We start from the raw sequence: 17,094 nt of genomic DNA, 5'->3' as shown, positions 1-17,094 counted from the left end.
AATTCAAATATCTCCATCAATTCAATAATTGAATAGCCATAATAATAATGATAATGATAACTGAATAACATTCTCCAAGCAGAATTATTTTAGAAAGGGGAGAAAAAGAAGAATTTACATATTCTTTCTCTGCCATCAGCAGTAATTGATAGGTGTGGGCCTTTCTCTGACATACCATAATGGTTCTTCCTTCTGATCCATGCCATGTGTCCCTCATTCTCAGTTTCCATTCCTTTAGGGACCAAACTTGCTGAAAAGGAAAGACCCCATCTTACATACTTCTGCATTCCTCCTGGTTGCTTGGCCTGGCTTTGGCACATTGTTCCCACTGAGATTTCAACATGGCTTTTACTTTTCATAAATATTTGCAGGATGATAAGACGTAAAAGAACCCAAAGTCAATATTTTTGCATTTGCCTTCCAGATTTAAAGGGAAGCTGGATAGCAAAACGAATGTACTACATCAGAAGGGGAATAACTGCCTCTTCAGGAGATGACAGCTGAGGAGGCGGCAGGCTCAGACACACAATTCAGAAATCAAAAGCACAAGCTGGGTCGGAAACGTTGGATCAAGCCGCCTGAGGCAGATTAAAACCTCAACCTGTAGCAACACTGGCGAAATCAAATCAAACATCACATTACATTTAAGCTAATTTCCCTTTCTATAGTCAATGTGTTGTTTTGAGGCAAATAATAATAACACGTCTAAGGAACTGGTTCTATTTGCAATTTCTGAAAGAAGAACTGCCTGCCTGCTTTCCTGTAAAACTGAGAGGAAGAGGGGAGGGGGCTACTAGACACTTCAGCTGAAAAAAAAAAAAAAAAAAAAAAAAGCGAGCGCCGGTGCCAAGCGCTAAAAAACGAGGGGAAATTGTGCCAAACACTTGGCAGCAGCTGGAGCAATTAAGTAAGCACCTGCTTCCAGCTTCGTCGCCGCCCCCACCTCCCTGGCTCTTTTGGGTTGCTTCTTGAGGATTTTGAAAATATCTGCAACTCACTGTGCAAACAACAGACAGATCTGAATTTTCCCTTCTCTGCATGTTCCTTCTGTCCCCCTGCTGCAGGCAAGGTAGATAGATGGTAACAGCATGTACATGCTATACTCTTGAGCCTTCGGAGAAGCCAGAGTCCATTGTAAGGGGATTACTGTAAGGACAGTAATCCCTCTGACATGAGAGTGCTTATATCCCCTGCTCTGACCAACCGGTATCACCCCAGACTGACCCTTCCAATGAAGAAATAGATTAGACTTCTGGAGGCTGGACCACTATTGATCTAGTCTAGAGCAAGTTGGCCTGCAGAGATTTGGGCTTACACATGATTACACGTGAGGCTGTTATCAGCACATGGTGAGCACCGTAGCTAGAAAAGACGATGACTCAGGCTTTGAAGAGTTGAATTGTGCAAATGTAATGCAAATGCAAAAAAAATATTAACATGTTTACAAAAATGCAACCAAAGGGAATAAGGTAAGTTATTCATGTAGCAGAAGTGAACTAACACCACCCAGAGCCTAGAGCTGCCATTTCCTCTTGCTGTCTATAAAAGCTAGCTAATGATGTTCACTTACGTGTTGTGTGAAGTCAATTGAGGCAGTATACGTGAGCCGCTTTGCTCCTGTTTCCTTTATAAAAGATGCTTCGTGATTGTGAATTGCTTTTCAGATGGAAAATCAAGTTCATTATCCTGAGACTTCTTCCTGCCCGCAGTCCACTAATAGACACTTGACATTAAATTACACATTTTCAATAGAGAAAAATGGAAAGGTGGCCATCAACAGTTGACAATCAGTGACTCTGGCTGCTCCTCAGGTGAAGAAAACAAACCCGGGGGAGTGAGTTGTCCTTCAGTCTTAAATGTCAAATTAATAATTCTCTCTCCAGTCGAATTCCTACTACTCTGTCCCCTGCCGGAGGAGGGGGGGGTGTGTGTAGAAACTATTTTAATGCTTTTGCATTCCTGCTAACACAGCCAGGAGAACTGAGAACACGACCAGAGAGCCTTGCTGCAGCCTCACAGCTCCCTGAGGACAGGAAACACTCTTCCTGACCTGCTCCCCTGCCGTCTCCCAGCGTCTTCCAGAATATTCCCCACACAGTAGCACTCAGTGTACAATCATTGCATGACTTCAGTGCATCAGCACTAGGAGGAAGGAGCTGAGAAAGGGAACTAAAGTTGTTTATTTTGTCGACCTCACTGGCTTTTCCCGCTTCAATTGTCTTAATGTTTAAATTGTGACTAGGATGTTTTATTTTGTCGATGGGGACACTTTATCTCGTTCTTAATAGATACTTATCTTGTGAACAAGACCCAGAGTTCTAGAAGCAGAGTCTAGGATGGTGAATTTTCTAATTGTTAATTAGTTAACACTTCACAAAAGAAAACAGACTGGTCAGACCCAAAAGCCCTAGAGTCTAAAGGCTTAAGGGTTTAAATGTTTTCTCTCTCTCTCTCTCTGTCTCTCCTTCTCTCTCTCTCTCCTCTCTCCCTCCATATCATTCCTCTTTCTTCCCATTTCTATCTCCCACCTCTTTTTCCTCCTCCTTTTCACCTGGGCCAAACAGGTGAGAGCTTCTGGTTGTATCATTCATGAAATATGGAACTTTGAACACACACACACACACACACACACACACACACACACACACACTCACTTGGAGCTGCTTTGACTTCAAAGCACACCTAGGCATGCTTAAAGGTGCCCAGGCAGCCAGATTAGCAGATGCAACACCTAGCCTACCTGTCTGAGTTAGGGTTTCTATTGCTGTGACAAGACATCATGACGCAGCAACTCTTAAAAGAAAAAACATTTCATTGAGATGACTCGCTTAGAGCTTCAGAGGTTCGGTCCATTATCGCCATGGTGGGGAGCACGGCAGGGAGATGGTGGTGGGCAGGCAGACATGGTGCTGAGAGTCTTCCATCTTACAGGCAACAAGAAGTCCACTGAGACCCTGGGTGCTACCCTGAACACAGGAAACCACAAAGCTTGCCCCCACAGTCTCACACTTCCTCCAAGGCCATCCCATTCCAATAGAGCCACACCCTGTGAGATTATGGGCCCACTACATTCAAACTGCCCCACTACCCTATGCTCAGAACCCTTTGTTTAATCTCCTTACTATAAAGCCTGGGGCTCCTATGCACAAGTTCAAGGGGGTAACATGTAAGCAGAGCCTTGGAAATGGAAAGGGAAAGAAGGTGAGCATGTAGGAAAGGGAAGCTGACCTAAGACAGAGTAACAGGAGGCCCGGACCTTAAGCAACCTTTATTTGTCTGGACACATATCTCAGGTAGTGGTGTGGTGAACAGACAGGAGGTACAGGAAGGCAGGGTCATTGAAGATTCTAACACCATCATGGACTGAATAGAGAGAAAAAAAGGAATCAAAATTAAGCAGTTTCCGCAGCCTCAGGATATGATAAAAATAAAGCCCTAGAGGGCTACTATTTATATCAATTTTAAACTCAGGAAGAAAAATAGAGCCACTGTCATGGTTTCAGTGTCTGGCAAATCAGTGATGGCCTCAGAGTGGCACTAATGACTTATAATGGCACATGGAACAGACAGTCTTTCCATAAAGGGAAACCTCCAAGGCAAATCTGTATAACATGGACTGATTCTATGATGGGAACCAGCTAAAGATGTTATAGGAGCCCTGGAAAACATATTGGAGCAGGTCCTGGACAATTGAGAAGATGACAGACAGATCAGGGAGTAGGCTCCTTAAAGGCCCATCTGTTTTAGTTAGAAACAAATATCTTCATTTGTCCATCTGACCAAGGAAATTATGAGTGGCTGATTGCCTTAAGCTGACCCTGTCCCTGGTTTTCAAATATGTCCTTAAAATAGAATTACCTGGGAGGCTATAAATGAATTCCCAATGGTCAGATCCACACCAGTGATTCTAGAGGCATGTAGAGGGGATAAGGAGAATGAAAGCCTAGGAAAGAGGCAGGCTATGTTTAAGAGGCTATTCACAGTTCTACATAGTTGGAACACAGAATTAGGAAATAGTCTTTACCTTGTGTCTTAGATGACCCACAAGGGCCACTGTTCCTCCGTGGGACATTCATATGGCAAGGGAGGTATCCCCAAGTCTAGAATATGGTGGGGATCCTCAGAGTCATACAACAGTAGATGACATTAAATGGGAGACTCAAAGATGTCCTGGAAGAAGGGTGCAACAATTATGTGTGTAGCCGTGGTGTAAGACGAGCTCCGCCCACCTCCTAACAGTAAGGGAACAAGCCAAGAGGCCAGGATGATGTCTGTGGGGCGCATCCATCTGATCACTGGAGATGCACACTCTTGTATCACCTGTCCTCACACTATTGCCACTCTTGTCTTTCCGTGGTGGTCTTGAAGACTCTAACAGTCACATTATCTTGTAAATGTCAGACAATGCCCATGTTTGGAGAGTGTGCTCAGGAGACATGACAGTTTCTTCTTCAGCTACAAGATACCATAAGCTGCAGTCAGGTTCTTAAGTCCCCCTCCCCCCAACCAGGAACTCAGCATACCTAGAACTTGTCCTGTTTCAGCGATCTGTTTGCCAGGTACTATTGGGTAAGTACTGTTGGGGGCAAGAGTGAGTGAGTACTTATGGCAGAAATGATGCATTACCCAAACTCTGTTTCCTTTTCCTCCTGGTCATTTTCTGTGGACATTTCCAGCTTCTCTTGCAGCTAACTCAACCATATGACTAAGTTCTGGCCCTTAGAATGTGGGTGGAAATATGTGCCACATTCAGGCCTATACCTTAAGAAACCTTCTTCTGTGGAATCCCTGTCATCTGAACTTTCTTTGCAAGTTTGTCCAGCAATTTGCAAATGATCCCGTGAATGATTCCAGGGTCCTAGAGAGGCTGAAGTTTCCCTTGAGCAAACTGTGGTATAAGAAATCAGCCATAGTTGGGCACTGGTGGCACATGCCTTTTATCCCAGCACTCGGGAGACAGAGGCAGTCATATTTCTGTGAATTTGAGGCCAGTCTGGTCTACAAAGTGAGTTCCAGGACAGGCTCCAGAGCTGTGCAGAGAAACCCTGTAGCAAAAAACAAAACAAAACAATCAGTTACTATAATAGAAAGTCACTGAAATTTTTTATTTTTGTTTTTTTTTACAACAATTCACCTGCCTTGACTAATACAACAAGTATACCACACATATTAAATGATAATATACATATTAACTGTTTGATAATCAAGGGCTATATTTTAGTATGACTCTGCCTCAAGATTTTCCTCACTGCTATTGCTTCCCTTCAATCATGTGACCATGTCCCCTGAAAGTGCAGTGTTACCTAGTGTGGTCATAATGTTAGTGTACAGCTTCCCTCACGCCTTGAATTTCTAATGGCATCTCCTTACAGATATCTGGGAATGGTGCAGAGGGGATGTTTCTATTGAAGTGAGTCAGAAGCACCAGGCGGTCCAACTGGCACGGCTCAGCACAGCATCGTTTCTGCTTTCCACATGTCTGTATGAAGGCTAAGGCTGAGAGTTAAATTAGTTTGGGAGCTGACTCCAGGAGCAGTGCAATCTGCTCCGCTTGGGGAAAACATTGCATAGAAACCGTTCCTGTCAAATTTTCATGCAACTTCCAATTTTTAATTAGAAACAGGAGGAGCAGATGGGTGGCAAGAGGAATTTAAGGTAACTAGAGAACAAGTGTCCATAGACTAAGGTTAAAAATCAATAACTGTGATCGATGGAGGCACTTAATCAATACAGCTAGAGTAGTTTCAGGGGGTGCTTTCTGGAGGACCTCGAATACCTCCTTTACTGCAAGATGGCAATGTCTGAAGCTTTCCACAGCAGCCCTAACCACATTCCATTTCATACTTTAGTTTTTGAGATATGGGTCTTGCTATGTAATCGAGGCTGGCCTCAAACTCATGATCCCCCATACTCCCATCCTCCAGAATGCTAAAATTCCATATGAGATGTTTCTTAATCCTCACAATTCTCCTGCAAGGCATAGATACAGTCACAGATGAGGAGACTCCATAAAATCAAATGATCTGTAGAAGATTTTATAGCTAGCAAAGGACTAAGCAAGAACTTGTCCACATAGCCAGGCTTCATGGTCTTTCTACTGTGCTTGAGTCTGCCACAGTTAAGGTTCCATTCCATGGGATTAAACATTCGATAAGTAATTGATCATTGAAACAAAAATCTTCCCAATTAGAGGCAAGTCCAAGAAATCAAGAACAGAAGCTATTGAGGTTAAAACTTCAATCCTCTGCTTAAATGCAAAGAGCCTAGGATGAGCCACTATAGTGCCCTATGGGACCCCCACCATGTGAGAGGAAGGGGTTAAATAACATGCCCAGGTGCAGAATACAATCAGATGGGAAGGGAGGAGGGAAGGAAGAATAACACACAACTCCATGCTTGCTTCAAAATCCAAGATCTTTAGCTAGCAGAGTTCATGGATCTTATCACTGATGCTTTTAAACTGTTAATGTAGGGATGGGGAAAGGAGTCAACAAGAGTGAGTATGTGTCGGGGGCTTATTGAGTTTGTTAGTGCAAGAAGGTAAAGATGGCTCAGAGGAGAATTAAAGCTGCACCATACAGGAACTGAAGAGAAAAACATCACAACAACAGTTCTCTAAGACTAGTTAATACATATGTGGGCATGGGGGAATAGAACCAAACCCAGGCCACCTTAACCTTTCAAATTGCCTTATATCTGTGCCGAACTAGGGGCAGCAAGCTAAGGTGTGACCTCCAGTCCTGAGCCTTTGAGTGTGTGATCTAAACAACCTAGGCAGAGAGATTTACTTTGGTTTCCGGTTTCAGAGTTTTCAGTCCATGGTGGCTGGTTATGTTGTTTCTGGGCCTGTGGGAAGGAACTGTTCACAGGCCCAGAAGGGCATGAAGGGTAGAGCAGGGCCATCTAGCTGACTCACAGCTTCTGAGTAAGAAGAACCAGACAGCAAGAGAAAAAGTCTGCCTTCCTTCCCTTCTTTTCTTCCTAACTTGCAGGTTGGTGGTGGTGCACGCCTTTAATTCCAACACTCGGGAGGCAGAGACAGGGGGATCTCTATGAGTTCAAGGCCTGCCTGCGATCTACAAATCAAGTTCCAGGACAGCCTCCAAAACTACACAGAGTAACCCTGTCTTGAAAAACCAAAATTAATAAGTAAATAAAATAAAGACAAAAGTTTTTATTTTATATGTGAGTGTATGCATGCTTATGTCCATTGTGGCCAGAAGAGGGCATCGGATCCCCCTGGAACTTCAGTTACAGGTAGCTATAAGTTGCCCTGTTCCATGTTGGGAATTCACCCAGGTCCTCTGCAAGAGCTTAGGAGCTCTTGACCACTGAGCCATCTCCCCAGTCAATGAAAGCTTATCTTTCAAAGACATAGCCCCAGCCACTGCTTCCCCAACTAGGCCCTGCCCCTGTGACCTCATTTCAACTTAATTACCTTTTAAAAATTGCTGTCAAGTAAAGTGACACCGAGGTCAGTATGTAGACTCGAAGGGACAGAGCACTTCCTTTGGTGAAGGGCTTCCAAGCAAACAACTATCTTGGATGCTCACCCCATTGAGATGCATTTCATAGATGTGATCAAGGAGGATCGATAAATGCCCAGAGGTAGGCAAGTAGCAAGGCTGTGGCCATCTTGTGGAGGTTCTGACCAGCAGCTCTGTGCTTCCGTCTGAGTGATTACTTCATAGGTGGCTGTGGGGACCAGTGAGCTGCAGAGAAACTGGTCTAGGGGTACCAGAGGGACAGAGGAAACAGCCAACTACACACATATGCACAAGCAAATAAACAAATAGGTTGTTTGAAAAGAAAAGAAGTGACCAATTATACATCTGTGAGTTCAGTTCTTATTTCTGCCATTGCCAGGTTTATGAATGCTTGACTCTACTTTCTTCCTTACTGTGAAGATGGGCACATCCTATATGCAGACCCCATCGAGCTGTTGGGAGAAACGAATGATGGAATGTAGTACATTCGGAGATTCTCAGTGCAATGCTCAATGGAAGACGCAATGCGAAGGGCACCTTTTTTCATGTACTTTTCCCCTTATTTGTCATTCTTCTCCTTGTTCTCCTGCGTCTTGAACCCTTTTACACCATCTTTGTGAGGATTGGAAGGTGAAGCAGGGGCGGCTGTTCCTGCTCTCTCTGGAGAAAGCGTCTGAGAGGGGACCTGTCCACTGCCACATCAGCTGACAGATGCCTACAGTTAATGGGCACCGGGCACGGGAAAGCCACAGCCCCTGACAGAGCCCCTTGGACGGACTAAGAGAGTCACAGAGACTTGAGTTTGGTCTAAACGTTCCCAGGTTAGTCCGGATTCTGTGGGGCAGCTGCTGCCCCTTGATGGTCTGACCCTCCCCTGTACTTTGTGTGTTCTTGCTTGATTGTTCGCTTCTACATCAGGACCATGTGAGCTTGAAGGCAGGAACTCTGTAGGTCTCCACACACTATGCTTCACATGGAGGGCATGCCGTTGCTGAAAGAAATGATGGGGGAATAAAATTTGTTCATAGTTAAAAATATTAAACAGACTCAGTGTTGTGTGTTGGCTCTGGAGAGATGGCTCAGGGGTAGCCGGTTGTGGTGTAGATATAATCTAAGCAGTATAATTGGAGTCAGCAAATTTTAGGCAGCGTATAAACCAAGTCCTGCTCTGGAAGAATAAGGAAAAGACCTATTTTCCTGTTGATACTTAAAGTTCTGGCTCATTCATTAAGATAACCCTCCTTACATCCAACTCAACTTCAGCTATGCCTCTTAATGGCTCGGAGCTTTACCCCTGCACTGCAAGGAGAGTCCCTGGAACTCAGACCCGAGGCTCAGTGGGTGCTGTCTTCACTCGATCTTAGTCAAAATGCTAGGGGTAAGGGAGCTGGCCTTGATCTGGATCACAGAGTTTCAGATATGTTCTACCCCAAGACCTATTTTTTTTTCTCCAACCCTCTCCTTCCATGGTCCTCTGACAGCTTCAGGAGGAGACTTATATTAGGCGAGGAGACATGAGATAACAGGAGGCTGGTTAGAATAATTACAGCTCACCATGAGCAGAGCACTGTCATGTGTATATCACCTCCGGTCACAGCAGTCCTTGGAAAGCACATAGTATGTCCACACCATCAGCGAGGAGACTGAGGATGCGATGACATAAAAACCTACCAGTGTGGTGCACACCTTTCATCCCAGCACTTGAACGCAGAGGCAGGTGGCTCTCTGTAAGTTAGAGGACAGACTGATCTACAAATCAAGTTCCAGTACAGCCAGACATGCACAGAGAAACACTGTCTCGAAAACCAAAAACCAAAACCAAACCAAACCAAACAAGCAAAACTATTTGACCAGATGCCTAATTGTTAAATGGAAAAGCCAAGGCCTGACTCATAACCCTCACAGTAGATACATCTTTCAGGTGTCCCCAGAGCCTTGAGAGCCAGTAGGTGTTTCCCAAGAGCCTCTAGAGCTAGGAGGGGCTCACATTGGTAAGAACTGTCCAAGGTTTCATAGATTCCATAAATTAGGAATTACACAATGAATGGTTTGGAAACTGACTGAAGCCAGAATAGAAAATATATGTTCTTGGGCCTATAATTGCAGTTCTCAGGATTCCGGTTCCTCATCTGTAAAACGAGGACACAAGCGCCTTGTGTCTAAGGCAGGTGAAATAGCAATCAAGACAACACATGGGAAGAGGAAGGCTTGCAGGACGCCTCGAGGTCTGGCTTTCTCCATCTTCCTGCCTCCACTACTCAGAGCACTGGGTAACTGCCACATGTGAGGCTCAGCTAAAGCATGGCCAGAAACTGTTAAAATTCACCCTTGCCCTGAAAACCCACAGAGCATTAATCTTATGGTCATAGCCAATTCTCTCATCCACTTGCTATTTTCTCGGGTCAAATTCTTTGCTTCTTGGGTCACCATTCCTACTGAAACTGAGGGGTAAAATAGAAGCCATAAGTCATAGCAGCAATAGAACACACTTAGTTCTTCCAGAATGAGAGTATAAAGTGGAACAAAATGAAACAGAACCCTTCCAAAGGGATAAGACAAAAGACAAAAGCCTAGAAGCCAACAAACAGTCCAAGTCTCTGAAGCTTTCACAGTCGAGTTGTATGATTTTCCACTTAATTTTACGGTCTTAAACCAGACCACAAACATGAATTTTTTCTTTAAAGTAAAATTCAGAGGACAGTGGACACTTTTTCTGGGCTGCTGAGAACTGTCCAGAGTGACTCTGGTGGACATCAGGTTTTCTGTTTCATACTTCAATGACCCAGCCTTGCTCTGGGCAGCACCTCTGAGGGCCATGACTCTACCATAGTGCTACCCACAAATATATTTTAGTTAAGCTATTTTCTTATGATAATATTTTTATTTAAATTTGAAACAAGCTTGTTTTACACATCAATCCCAGTTCCCCCACACTCCTATCCTCCCCTATCACTTCCTCCAACCCCCATCCCATCCCCTTTCTGCTCCCCAGGGAGGGTGAGGCTTTCCTTGGGGGATCTTCAAAGTCTGTCACATCATTTGGAGCAGGGCCTAGGCTCTCCCCCATGTGTCTAGGCTGAGAGAGTACCCCTCTATGTGGAATGGGCTCCCAAATCCATTCATATACTAAGAATAAATACCGATCCACTACCAAAGGCCCCATAGACTGCCCAGTCCTTCTAACTAACACCACATTCAGGGGGTCTGTGTTGGTCCTATGCTGGTTTCCCAGCTATCAGTCTGGAGTCCATGAGCTCCCGCTTGTTCAGGTCAGCAGTTTCTGTGGGTTTCTCCAGCCTGGTCTTGACCTCTTTGTTTATCACTCCTCCCTGTCTGCAACTGGATTCCAGGAGTTTGGCTCAGTGTTTAGAGGTGGGTGTCTGCTTCTGTTTCCATCAGCTACTGGATGAAGGCTCTTGGATAGCATATAAGGTAGTTTAGTTAAGCTATTTTTAATCTGTCCATGGTTTAGAATTATCCTTGCTTTATTCCCAAACAACCTTCCTTTGTAGAATAGACTTCTGTCTATGGTAGCTCATGGGCAGGGTGCTCAGATCTGATAAAATTCAAATATTCATACATATTTCTGAAAAAAATGCTAGAAGTTAAGATCATAATTTATTACCCGAGATCACTTAGTCCTGTTTACTTCTTGTTTACCTGTTGCTGTTTTTCTGAACAGTCTTTTCATGTAGCCTAAGCTGGACTAGTTAGAAATTATTAGATAGCTCAGGCTAGCTTCAAATGTATGCTCCTCCTGCCTCTGCCTCCCACAGACAAGATTACAGACGTGGATCACCTTCTAGGGCTATCATAATTATTACTGTATACAACTTGTATATGTTAGGTTTTCACTTTGGTATTTCCATATGGCCTGTTCTGTTTGTTTTTGATTTGAACTTATGCATTTTGGTTAAAGGCAGTACACATACACAAAGTGAAAGCATTTCTTCTAGATTTTGGGTTTTAAAACATAGATTTGTTTGTTTGTTTGTTGTTTTTTTCTGGGGAGAGAACTTAGGAAGTTAAAGATATTAACACTGTAAAGATGGGGACTGTGAGGTCTAAGGAAAGGACAAGTCTTGGCCAATGCCACATAGTCACTCCACAGTTGTTACCAGAACTGTCTGCTGTCTGTTTGTTTTAGTTCTGTATGGGCAGTACTCAAGTTCCCTGAGGTAATGGATAATTTATTGGTCAATGTTCAGAAATATATACCAAAATTTTTTGCTATATTTTCTACTACACAGTCTTCTTTTGTTCCTTATTGGCCAGAGATGTAAGTACATTTGGAACAGGAAGGATAATTCTTCATTGTGTATGAAGAACCCAAAATTTTAGTCTCAGCACTCTTTATCCAACACATGCAAATGGAATTTTCTAGCTAGGTTAATGACAAAAGTGCCCTCACATGTTTCCAAAAACTTCCTAGAAAGCGAGTAGTGCTCTGAATTGATAGCCAAAATACAAGATGGAAACTCTAGAACCAAAACAAATAAGTCCTCACATGCTTCCCTATTCTCCTTGCTAAATAATCATTCAGTTTGCTTTGTAAGTCCCCTGAACATGCAGAGATAGCCACAAATAATGTTCAAATATTGTCTAGTTTCAGGTCCATAGCAAAGTAAAATAATAATAAAGGCAACTAGATCCAATATTTTTATAGCTCTAGAACATTCAAGGAAATCTCTGCTCATTATTTTTCAATGTGAAAAAACCTGTTCAGCATTGTCCTTGCCTTGGTTACTGGCAGGGGCAATTTATATGGAGCACATCGTTAGAGATTACTCAGCTCAACAATTTCCTTGGAAAACCAGAGCATAGTGCTAAGAGTGGTACCCAAGTCACACAGCTCACACATGGCAGAGCCAGACATTGGTCCATTGCTTTTCTTCTACATCTCAGAGACAATCTTTCCATAAGCCAGTATTTCTAAGACCCTATCCTGGCTGTGCAAATGGACTTGTGTTCAGATGGTCAATACCCACCATCTCATTAAGGTCCTATGCTCAGACAGCTTTTGCTTGCTCCTATGTCAATAAGGCTAGATCACCTTTATTCCATGAAACCACAGTGATGCAAGGAGATGTTTCTGTGATGATGGAGAATTATTAATCTCTGAATCTAAGGTCTGAATGTTTTATTTTAAAGCCAGCTAGACATCTCCAGAGATAGCAGTTAACTTACCAAGGTGGGTGTGATAGGAGATGCCATTCTATAAATATGTTTCTCTTATTGGTTAATGAATAAAGTACTGTTGGCAAATAGGAAGGCAAAATAGGTGGGGCTAGGAGACAAGGAGAATTCTGGGAGAGGTAGTGGAGGAGTCAAGATGTAGGAACTTGGAAGAAGAGGTTCAGACCCTCTCTCCGATAAGACCATGAGGAAACAATTAGATTAATAGAAATGGATTAATATTTAAGACAGAGCTAGCCAATAAGAAACGCTAGTAACAGGCCAATAGCTTTATATCTAATACAGTGTCTCTGTGTACTATTTGGGGTTGATATGGCAGTGGGACCAGGCTGGTGGCAAACTGCTTGCAACAAAATGGCACCTAAGAACTTCCACTTAAAACTTAACAAAAGCTTAAGAAAGGATTTAAAAAACAAAATAACAGAGGCAAACATGTCTTCTTGGTATCAGTATTTTTCTGGGTTGGGCTCTGTTTTGCTACAGACAAACAGAAATTTGCATGGGGAGGTTTCCTGACTCGGTATGAGTGGCAAACTCTGCTAACAACTGAATACTGTGTATGACAGCTGGCAATGGCAGTGACCACATCTCCAAGCCAGCAGCATGTTGCTGGATGGTAGTGTAGACCAAGTCTGTGAGCACAGCTCTCACTGCTGGAGGTAAACTTACTGGCACCATCTTGGAAAGTGTTGTTGTTTAGCAGATAAAAGACTAGTGGCCAGAAAAAGATAAAGATTTACAGTAAAGACAGATTCAGATTAAGAAAAACCTCTAAAGGTTTACAGTGTGTTTTAAAAATATGTAGGCTTGGGAGAGAAAAAGAAACAGGATAAAGTAGTTAAAAAATAAAAAGAAAAAGAAAGAGAGTAGCTAAGTGTTGGTGGTGCATGCCTTTAATTCCAGCACTCCAGAGGCAGAGGCAAGCAGATCTCTGTGATTTCAAAGTGAACCTGGTATACAGAGTTAATTTCAGGACAGACAAAAGTTACACATAGAAACTCAGTCTCAAAAAATGAAAAAATAAAAGTAGAAGAAATAGAATAATAAAAAAGCCATGTAAAGATGGAAAATACACAGAGAGTCTGGATACTGTATGTTATTGTGTTGTTTTTGAATTGTTCGACTGCTGAGGAAATAGCAACAACTGCAAAAACAAATGCTGCTGGATTAATCCAACTTATATATTTTAAAAATGCTTTGACTTCAAAATTTAAGTCTAAGGACAGGTTACTGGGGAAAAGAATTTCTATTTTTTGTTTCCACAGAAAATGAAAAGCTGTGGATTCCTTCCAGACTAACATGGTTTGATCAAGCAAGACCCCCTGAAGCAGTGTCCCAGCAGGGACAAGGCAGCCTTGAAGACCACTACAGCCAGGATGTCTGCATCATCTTAGAATCCTCATGACAGCGCCCCCTGCCAGCAGGAGGCAATTTGGAAAGAACAACGCCCAAATTCCCAAATATTGATTATAAATGTTTGTTTTCATTTATATGGGGCTGGTTATAAATGGTTAATGACTACAACCAATCTCTTTTTAAATCTAAAAAGGGGATTATGGTATAGAAATGAATACTTTGTTTCGGAATGGATTTTCATTTATTGATACACATTTAAGGTCAATTTTGTGATATGTATATTTCTCCTCTTGTTTAGGTATTGTGTTTATATAGATCATTTAAAAATGTAATGCATAGCTTTTCCGCCAGCTCTTCCCACTCCAGCGCCACTCCGGCTGCCCACCCTCCCTCTGCACTGTCAGGCTAGTGCCGCAGTCCCCAGCCACCACCATGATCATCTACGGGACCTCATCAGCCATGACGAGCTGTTCTCCAACATGTACAAGATTTGGGAGATCCTTGGATGGGCTGTGCCTGGAGGTGGAGGGCAAGATGGTCAGTAGAACAGAAGGTAACATTGATGACTCGCTCATTGGTGGGAATGCTTATGCTGAAGGCCCAGAGGGCGAAGGTACCGAAAGCACAGTAGTCACCGGTGTTGATATTGTTATGAACTACCACCCACAAGAAACCAGCTTCACAAAGGAGGCCTACAAAATGTACATCAAAGATTACACGAAGTCACTCAAAGGCAAACTCGAAGAACAGAAACCTGAAAGAGTAAAGCATTTTATGGGTGGGGCTGCAGAGCAAATTAAGCACATCCTTGCTAATTTCAATAACTACTAGTTTTTTATTGGTGAGAACATGAGTCCAGACGGCATGGTTGCTCTCCTGGACTACCGTGAAGATGATGTGACTTCGTTCATGATCTTCTTTAAGGATGGCCTAGAGATGGAAATATGTTAACAAATTGGATCTATCACCTGTCACCATAGCTGGCTGCTGCTTACCGTCCATACAACACCAGGACTTAGAACAAATGGGACTGATTTCATCTTGAGCTTTTATTTTGACCATGATTTTTGGAGTGGAGACATTGTTTCTTTTTTCTTTTCTTTTCTTTCTTTCTTTTTTTTTTTAAAGAAAGAACATGTCATGTAGGTTGTCTGAAAATAAAGTGCATTTAAATAAAAATATGCAATGCATAATTAAGTGCAGATTATAGATAGTCACCTATAATAGTCAAAACTTAGGTAAGTTAGTTAGGTTTTCTAGATATACAGAAATATATTTAAAATGGATAGGCATTCTTTAAACCTTTCAAAGACCTACAGAACACAGCATTTAAAATGGTTTAGGTTTTTTTTTTTTTTTTTTTTTAACAGTGAGACATAACTGTTCCTGGCAACACCACTTGCATCAGAAAGGAAGATAGACATCAAAGAAACTCCTTATTGAGTTCACTTCCAATATGGCAAAACTAGTCATTTTGGACAAGATACTGCACTTGTCTGGACTGTTTGACTTTATGCTGTATAAACTGGACATGCAGTACCCACAGCAAAGTGACTACTGAAACAAGATGGACATTGCTGTAAGGTTCCTGCTTTATGGAAGAGTCTGCTAGACATTCTGCAGGACACAGAGAAAAGTGACTGACAAACTGCCAACACAGGTGAGAAATTTTGAAAGGTCTTGCTTTGCTGAGAAGTCTGCCAGACACACTATGGCCTATGGGCTGAAGAAGGGAAGTTACAGAAGAACTTCAGGTGGCTGACCAGGCGAGTTGTCTTTGTTATTTCTAGAGTTTATATACTATCCTTCTGTGGTCTTTGATGGAGTAGAAGACAGATAGTTATGGTTATAGTTTTCCTTAGTTAGGATTAAAGATAAGTTACATATAAGACTTTAGACTCACAAAGATAGGATAGATGATGGAATATTTTCTTTAAATCTTACTAAATGTTAATGGACTAAATATTGTTAACAATAGTTCTTATTTGATAACTGTTTTGTCATATTTTACTATGTTAAAGTTAAAATCCTTCTTTTTATTTAGACAGAAAAGAGGAGATGATGGGAGATGTCATTCTGTAAATATGTTTTTCTAATTGGTTAATAGGTTGGCTAATTGGTTAATTGTTGGCAAATAGGAAGGCAAGATTGGTGGGACTAGGAAACAAGGAAGATTCTGGGAGATGTAGAGGAGATTCAAGATGTAGAGACTTGAGAGAAGAGGTCTGAACCCTTTCTCCGATAAGATAAGACCAAGACCACGTGGAAACACTTAGATTAATAGAAATGGGTTAATATTTAAGACAGAGCTAGCCAATAAGAAACACTAGTAACAGGCCAACAGCTTTATATCTAATACAGTGTCTCTATGTGTTATTTGGGGCTGATGTGGCAGTGGGACCAGGCTGGTGGCAAACAGCTCATAACATGGGTATGCCTTTCACATGAGAACCAACAAGTCCAGACTCCATCGCCTTTCAAGCTTGTTCTATCAAGCTCTCACACTCCGGGCACCATCTGCTGATCACCTCAGTCAAGAACCAGACACCTAGAAACAGCTTTATTCTGCCTCACCTGTTTCTTCAGAAAAGACTGCTTTTCCTTGCTCTGTTTGCTCTTGACCAGCCCTGAGAATCACACTGTCCTCATGCTTTATGCTCCTTCATGATTCCTTAGATTTCCATAGGGGAACTTTAATACAAAACAAAACAAACAACAAAAACAGCTAAGTTAGCTGGGCATGATGGGGCACACCTATCATCCCAGGACTCGGGAGGCAGAAGCAATTAGATGTTTGTGAGTTCAAGGCCAGCCTGCTCTCCATAATGAGTTTCAGGATAGCAAAGGCTATACAGAGAAACCCTGTATCAAAACAACAGCTAAATTATAATCTCTATGTAGCATATGCATCATGGGCTTTAAAGCTTGTGTAACTCCAAAGACCAGCCGAGTTTGAAACCCATGTTGAGTTTTCACAGTGCTCATTTTCTAAGCTTATAAAGCTTCATTGTGCTAAATCTCCCATCTCTTCTTTTAGACACTAGAAATGCAGAAG

The 17,094-nt window shown here is 42.4% G+C and overlaps 1 pseudogene; it reads left to right on the top strand.

Annotated features, from left to right (window-relative positions):
• The first annotated feature begins 14,488 nt into the window (after positions 1-14,488).
• Positions 14,489-15,218, top strand: LOC127233322 (translationally-controlled tumor protein-like; annotated as a pseudogene).
• Positions 15,219-17,094: the final 1,876 nt, after the last annotated feature.

Source organism: Phodopus roborovskii, unplaced genomic scaffold (assembly GCF_943737965.1).
Source record: "Phodopus roborovskii unplaced genomic scaffold, PHOROB, whole genome shotgun sequence".
Lineage (NCBI taxonomy): Eukaryota > Metazoa > Chordata > Mammalia > Rodentia > Cricetidae > Phodopus > Phodopus roborovskii.
Note: the sequence above shows the minus strand (reverse complement) of the source record. Positions and strands in the feature narration are given on the sequence as shown.